We start from the raw sequence: 8,114 nt of genomic DNA, 5'->3' as shown, positions 1-8,114 counted from the left end.
ACGTACTTCTTATCCAGTATTCATATTATTTAGAATAACCAGGTTAACAGCAATTTTTGGAGTTCACTTCTCAGGCTAAAGAAGAGTACCTGAAAACAAGGTGAATGTTCAGCAGACAAGGGTCAGAGGGTTAACAGTGATTCTTTTAGCATGCTTCACAGTATAAATAGACTATAGCTTGATTTGTAAAACTGTATGGATTTTTGTTTTCAGATAAATTGGTTTTAAAATATATAGATCCTAAAATATAGGATTAGATTAAAAGGTTGGTAAAATTTCATCAGTTTCATCAAACAAAAAAACTTGAATGTATAGTTGGGATGGGTATTAAAATAATGGATTTGTATTTTATAAAGCCAAAAAATAGAATTCTATATCAGACAGTTCAACTATAATAATGCAGTAGAAATAATTCTTGTAACCCAGCTGGACTGCTGGGTCATGCAAATATATTATTTTGAAGTCAGTTTCACAGTGGATGAGATCTGATCTATAGGAAACAAAGACAAATAATTTAACTAAAATAAATACATCATTTATTTCCAAAATTTTAAACAACATACAAAAACCAAATCAGTGAACTATTCTTTAATAAGGTAGAGGGGCAGATCCTCAGCGAGTGTATAAACTATGAAAATTTACCCCAACTGAGTTCTCTTCCATTCTCCAGCTATAATTACAGTAATTTTTTTTTTTAGATTTGTTTCCAAATGTTAAAAAAAAAAAAAAAAGAAAAAAAAAGTCCATGTAGTTCAGTGGGTAAACATTGTGTAAAATCTGATGACTTGCAGCTATGGCATCTTCCACCATCAGATGCCTGAAATGTAATCAAACACTGGACTTTGAACATATTCCTAAAAGCTATGTGCATGATTTTTAAAAAATGCGCTAAGTCCACTTGTTTCGTTTAATTACATTTCAGACATGCATTCCCAGGTCCTGAAGTGCCTTCCAAAACACAGTGCTTCCTGTCGGGTTTTCGTTGTTGCTTTAATGATATAAAGATCTCGGAGGATAGAAAGATGGGTAGTTAATATCTACATTTAACTTATTGCATCTTTTGGATTCGTTTGCCTTGCCTACCGAGCCTGAGCGTGGCTGTGCTGGCTGGCAAACAGACGTGGGAGCCAACGACGATTTATATTCTGCCTGGCTAGTGAAAAGACACCAGTACCCACAGGCAGAGACCTGCACTGGGGAGCTCACAGAGCTCAACTTCCTCTGCTTTGGCAGGGACAATCGCTGCTGCTCTCGGTCAGCGCCCCTTTGCGGGCGGGGGGTGGTTGGGGGGCGGCGAGGAAAGTGTTTCGGGGAGTCTCCCCGCAGGCAGGGCTGCGGGTAGCTGCGGCGGCAGGGGCCGGGGGCGCGGGCAGGTGGGCTGGCTGGAGGGCGCGGGCGGCGGGGGAGGAAGGGGAAGAGGCGCGCAGCAGCCAGTCAGGTGACCCTGTGTGTGGCAGGTTGGGCGGCGGGGGCGGCCACGCCGCGTGTAGGCAGCAGCCGCCGCCGCCGCAGCCGGGCTGGCGAGCGGGCTGCGCCCCGAGTCGCGGCGGAGGCGGCGGCAGGGACTGGGCCATGTGATGCCGGGGAGGGGGGGACGGCGAGAGGAAGAGGAGGTGGGGGAGGAAGAGGAGGGGGGTAGGTGCTGCTCGCGGGAGAGTCGCTGGGGCTCCGCCGCCCGGGAGCGGAGCCGGGGCAGCCGCCGCCGCGGGGGAACGTGCCCGCCAGCCGGGCTCGGGGCAGAGCCGCCTCCGTCCCTCCCGCGGAATCCCCAAGCGGCCGGAGGGGCGGGGAGCCGCGGCCCCCGGAGCGAGCGGCTCCCCCTGGCTGTGTGGCGCGGGGAGGAGGAAAGGCAGCGGCGGCAGCAGGAGGGACCCCGCGCTGCAAGGAGCCGCCGCCGCCGCTGCTTCATCCTGCGGCACCGGGAGGCGGAGAGGAGCCCGGGCGCGCGCAGGTGGGCAGCACCCGCAGCAGGGCCAGCCCCCTGCCCCCGGGGCGCGCCGGCTGCTGCAGGGCAGCCGCGTGGCTCCAGCGTCCCCCCAGCCCTTTGGCGGGTCTCTGGGTGCGCGCGTGACCCTCCCCTTTCTCCCCTGGGGGTGGGCGGCTCAGACCCGGGGTCATCTAGTGCTGCATGTGTCTGTTCCCAGCTGGAAATAGGGGTGTGTGAGTGTGAGAGAGACGCATCATCTCCTACTTTCCGTCAAATCTTTTTTAGATCTTCAGATTCATCCCGTGTGTATGTGCCTTTCAGACAACGCGCGTGTGTGCCGGGGGGTGGGGGTGGGGGGGGGGAAGAGTTATTGATTGGAGTAGTTTCCGTGCATTGCTTACTTGTCATTTAGTTATTTATCCTACTTGCATTAGGGAATTGGTAGCAGCCAAGCTGTGCAATGAGGGTGCCGAAGGTGGCTGCATGCGTACATTTTGACAGGGAAACGATTGGCGTTTTTAGCGAGCAATGTGGAAAACGCAATTCCCTTTGGGGTGAAATTTTGGCTAGTAGCTTCAAGGGAGGCAGAGCTAGGTATAGTCAAGGATTTACCTGCAGGACACTTGCTCTGCAGAACACAATAAAGCACCATCAGTCTTTTGTTTTAGAGAAATTTGCTGGCAAATCATGTTTAATCTCTGTTTAGGATAAATATGTTTCTCCAAGTTTGTGACTTTTTTTTTTAAGATGTTTTAATCATATGCAACACTATGTTAATTATAAAAAGCTTTTAGGATTTCAGATTTCAAATATGAGAACAGCCGTTGTCATGCATGTGCTCGTAGTGGCATGAGGAAATGATTGTGTTTCCGATAGTTAATGACTTTATAGCATTTTTCCAGGTAGAGAAGTACTCGAGAGAGTGGTTCTACAGTTACTTGTAGACAGGATATCAAAAATTAATAAGTGGAGCCAAGAAAGAGTGTGCACATGCAAAAATCCATAATATCTCAAAAGATTATTTTCCCTTGAAACTCATTCAGTTGCTGAATGAAACAAATCTGGTAAATACGAATAGGCTTTTGCTTTTACAAGTAAAATATTCCCCCGAAAAATATATGATGACTGTGAGGTCTTTGAATACCCAGCCTGCGTTTTTGTTTGACCAGTGTGTAAATGTGTCATACTGGAGTAAAAGTTATTTTCTAATTTATTACAGTAAATTTAAAATAGACTTTTATGCAATAAGAAAATTACAGAGTTTAACATAGTTCGATGTCTTATTGAAAATAAATTTCACGTTGTCAACATTAATTTTTTGTGCATATCATTACAAATTCTGTGGGGTAACCAAGTTCTCCATGAAAGGTACATTTTTGTAAAATGGTGATGTTTAAATGGAAGTTGGGATAGTCTTATATTTAATGGAAAACTAAGTACAGATATTTCTGTACCCGAAAAAGTTATAGTATTGCCTTTCAGGGTTATAAAGTATCCATTACAACACAGAAGTAGATGGTGGGATACAAGGGTTTGGTTTTTTTAGTCTTTAAATATTCAATTTAATATTGAATTAAATTATGTTGGAATCATGTATTTCCTTACAAAGAAGTTTACACATAACACGGTGTTAGTATTTTAACTGTCCTCATACAGTTGAGAACATTTTACTAGTATGGTTGTGTAGTAAAATAAATGAGATGAAATATTTTGTGATGGTAGGCTTTACAGGATAATACGTGACTAATTTCTCCTATGTGACTACAGGTGGCAGTGTAGAAGCCAAGAACAAAAACTGACAGAAGTTACTTTTCTCTTTAAGAAAATGAAGAGAGCGTACACATGACTAAGCACAGGAACCTGAAAAACCACAGGTATGTGAAGTGATTAATCTAACTGCCTATGATACGCCGAATATTTATTGTATGCTGATATTACTGATTCATTAGATATTTTTGGACCAAATTTCATTTGAGTTATCTGATGCATTTAAATCAAGATCCTAATCCAAATGGCAAAAAAAATCATATGCAATAACTAAAGTAGAAAAAATGATGAGTTAGTTGTGAGGGAAAGGAGGTATTTCAACATCTTTCCCCAGTTTATTTTAGCTATAAAGAATTTGAACAGGGTAGTACTTTAAATAACTTGCTTTCTTAAATAAGTACATGGCCTCACATTGGTCGTACTGTCATCTTTCCTAAACCAAATGACTTATTTTAACTAAAATAGACAAATTTCAGTTGTGATGGGAAGTTTCAATTTCTAGGTGTTCTAGGAGTCTTATTAGTACTTTTAAAGTTCATGCAGAGTCAAAAGCTTTAGACATGAGATAGAGGAACTTCAAAGATGTTTGTCCCCAAATTGTCCAGAAGTGGTGTTAATCTTTTAGTTAAATACAGTATTTTAATCTTTAGATATGTATTAATACACACAGATGACAGTGCAATAAAAAAAAAAAATCAATGAGGTGATTCCAAATACATGTAGTTCTTAATAATAAAATAATGTTACTGATCTTTCATTATAAGGTTACTATAAAATACCAAATCAACAAATATCTAAAAATAAGCAGTTCTAATAGAGATGCTGCATGGAATCTTTTTGTGTATTATAATAAGGGGGGAAATTAGAGTAATTAGTGATGAATTCTGGTTAGTTAACAAAAATGAAATAAGGCAAATATCCTTTCCACAAGCCTACCTCTGGGTCTTCAATGCCTATAGAAACTATTCCCTGGGACCAAATTATTAAAATATTTTGAGGCCCTCGCTGAAAGAAGGTACAGACCAGTGGACTGAACTTCTGTTATATAGGGCAATTTGTAAGGTAAAGTGTGAATTTATATCGCTCTAGTTATACCCATATAACTCCCATGTGTATACTCTTATTCTCATCTAAGAGGGCCTTCTTTTTGTTTAGCTTATGTTGCTTTGAAACTAAGCTGAAAAAGCCAGTCTTATTCCAGAGTAAGAGATCCACATGGAAATGTTAAAGTAATTTAACTGTACTAGTATAATTGTACCAGAATAACTTCCCATTTAGAGAAGCCTTTCAATTGTCCTTACCTCAAAAAGCTTACAATCTTTTTGTTGGTGGAGTGCCTAGTACGATCAGGTCCTGCTTCATAAGTGGGGCTTCTTGGTGCTATCACAATATATGTAATTAATAATATCCCACACCTGTGATAGTTCTGTAGAACACATGGTTCTAACACAGTTACTAAAAATTAACATGCACAAAAATATTTAAACAACCCTTCTTAAGTTCTAGATTTGTTTATGCTGCAGAGACCAGTTCTCTCAATTATTTTCAGGGGATAGCCAGGCTAACCCCAGCACCTTTTGAGTAGGCAGTTTGCCGATCACCTCCACCCCAAAGGGAGCATTTAACCTGTAGCTTATCGGGAAAGGGAAATTAGCTAAATAAGGTGAAAATCAACACAACAGTAAGTATTGTGATCCTGATTTAGTAAAGCAGGTAAGCACATGGGTGCTTTAAGTACTTAATTCAAAGCAAATGGGACCATTTGCAGCACATGTTTAAGTGCTTTTCTGAAAACATTAATTCACTCTGGTATCAACATGTGTAGATGAGAAAATGGAAATATATATTTATATTTGTGTCAGGAATGTAAAATTTTAGTAGGTTCTTCTTTTATAGTAAGTAGTCACAAAAATTAAGCATAATGTATAATGTAAGAAGAGCAGTAACTAAGCAGAGTGCTGTAGTTAAGGATTCATATTACAGAGTTTTTGCTATTCTGCATGCACCTAGTACTGTACACTATGAAGTATTATCAATAATTAAACTAAACTATAGTTGTAAAATTCTCAAAGTATATTTTGTGGTGTATAACCATTGCTTTTTGCATATGAGAATTCACAAAATTCAGCCAGTTGTAATGAATCAGTCTGCCACTAGTGCAAATTGGTGAGGATCAACTGTATTTGCCCTGCATTGGACTATCTAAATTGGATTTGATAGTGGCAAATAGTGCAAGCTGATATGAAATGAAAATGAATAAAGCCTTCACTATGAATCAGTTAATTGGTATATTGCTTCTTTCCCTTTGCTATACACCTCTCACTGCAAGATAAAGTAATCATGATTGTTTATCATTCTCTATAAATACTGCAAGAGAAACAGATGAAAACTTAAACAGGTTTTTTGTTGTTTCATGTTGAATACAATATAACTAATAAAGAATAACTTAGTTCTGATATTTGAAAGCTACAGTTAGAGTGTTAGATTTATGATTGATATGGTATAAATCAGAATATATAGAAATGTTTGCTTTAATGGGAGTTACCCTTATAAATCCATCATGTGTCAATGGCACAATAAATCTCATATCTTTGTAGCAGGGAGAACCATCTCCTGATACTGTGTTTTTTAATTGAAAATTCGTTGCTCTCCATGCATTCTTTCTTCTTGTCATATGTGGCTGTACAGTGAATCATTTGATGGCTATCATAAAGATAGTTAAAGTCAGCATTACGACTGCTATGGAATCATGCTAGTATGAAATAAATGTAGTAATCTGTTATGGTACTGTGGTTTCGGACAATAACATCCTATATTCCCTGTGTTGCTAGAACTTTTATGGGATTGCCTTGGAAGTGTTATGAGGGGATTGGGAGAAAAGATCAGCTTTGTGGGTCATTGTTAATGAACAGTGCAGTTGAGCCAGTATAATTGCTGACATTCAGGAAGCCTAGCTGAAAGGTGGAGAAAAGACTGCAGACAGGCATTTTGGAGAGAGTATGGTGCTTACACCGTAAGTTTCAACCAGTGAAGGGCCACTACTTCAGTTAAGAAGCATAAACTTAAATATAGACTGGTTATCAAGGATCAAAGGCAGTTTTATGTGAGACATGTTGAATGTCCCTGTTTCTACAAGAGGATGAAGGTTTGAGCTGAAGTCTCTGGCAAGTGAAAATTCCAGATGGAATAGACAAAGAGTAAGAAGATGGAAGAATATAGGACACAACTGAAGAGTGTGTGTTTGGAGACATACAACTAGATGCCCTAGTCAAGGTAATACTGGGACAGCTGGAGCCCCACTCAGAAGAAGAGAAAATAAAATGTATCTCCATCTCAATTCTGTGCATAGGTCACCGATGCTAATTTAATGGGATAGCTATTCCATGTGAGGGGCCCGCCTGTTGTGCGTGGTGGTAATTCCAGAGCCTAACTCGTAGTACACTTTCCTGAAATAGGCACTAAAGCAGAAGGAAAAATACAGCCATCAGCCATGACACAGCACTGAAAAGCATCCTTGCTTAATGAACATATGTAAAGCTACAGCAAGTTAAAGTGTACCACCTAAAATTTTGACCTAGAGACATCCTGCTAGATAATGGAATAATCAGTGAAGAAAAGGAAAGTACTGAAAGGGACAAGTGGCAAGTGATCCTGATCAGTGACTCCTTGGTGACAGCCTGACAGAGCCATGCCCTCAGAACAGGGGAGATCTGCTCTTTTCCTTGTATGTGTTCAAGTTTACAGATTTGACAAACAGAGCAAATATTGTCCTGAAGAAGTCTGAGAAATTTCCTTTTATTGTAGCTGCTTATTTACTAGAACTAGTAACAATTTTTCAACCAACAAGATTTTTGTCAAAAAATGGCGTTTTCTGAAAATAGAATTTTTTTTTGCAACATATTGTCCATGTCAATAAATTGTTAATGAAAATGCTCACAATATTTTTTATGTTTTTGATTATAATTTTTCTTTTCCCTTACCACCACCTCTCCTTTCTTGCTTTCTCCCCCCGCCTCCCAAATCATATTTGAAAGTTTAGGTTTTATTTTGAAAATGACTGGAGGGGTGAGGAATAAAGGAAGAGAACCTGAAAAATGGGAGACGAGAGGGAATCAATGATTTACTAATGAAATATTTCAAAAACACCAAAAGTTAGTCCATTTGAATGCTGTAAAATGAGAACAACTTCAAAATTTTCACAAAATTCTTTTTCTATATTTGACAATCTGTTTACTTTTCCACAAGTGTGGTGTCTTTCAGGATGTTCTAGCCTTCTTCCACACATGTCAACATTTTCAAACTTAAAGTTAGGCACCCAAATCCATACTTTTACGGTATGTCTACACTGCAGTGTAAGCCTAGGGTTAGTGGGACTTGAGTTGGGGTCCTGGGTTAGCACAATTGCAGCATAGAGACAATG

The 8,114-nt window shown here is 40.1% G+C and overlaps 1 long non-coding RNA gene across 1 annotated transcript; it reads left to right on the top strand.

The window, feature by feature from the left end:
- Positions 1–1,852: 1,852 nt before the first annotated feature.
- On the top strand, positions 1,853–7,622 carry LOC114020521. The gene is made up of 5 exons (XR_006287924.1): positions 1,853–1,951; positions 3,695–3,801; positions 4,654–4,756; positions 5,244–5,375; positions 6,526–7,622. It is a non-coding gene; the product is annotated as an uncharacterized LOC114020521 (long non-coding RNA).
- The last annotated feature ends 492 nt before the right edge of the window (positions 7,623–8,114 follow it).

The sequence above is a fragment of the Chelonia mydas genome, chromosome 1 (genome assembly GCF_015237465.2).
Source record: "Chelonia mydas isolate rCheMyd1 chromosome 1, rCheMyd1.pri.v2, whole genome shotgun sequence".
NCBI lineage: Eukaryota > Metazoa > Chordata > Testudines > Cheloniidae > Chelonia > Chelonia mydas.
Note: the sequence above shows the minus strand (reverse complement) of the source record. Positions and strands in the feature narration are given on the sequence as shown.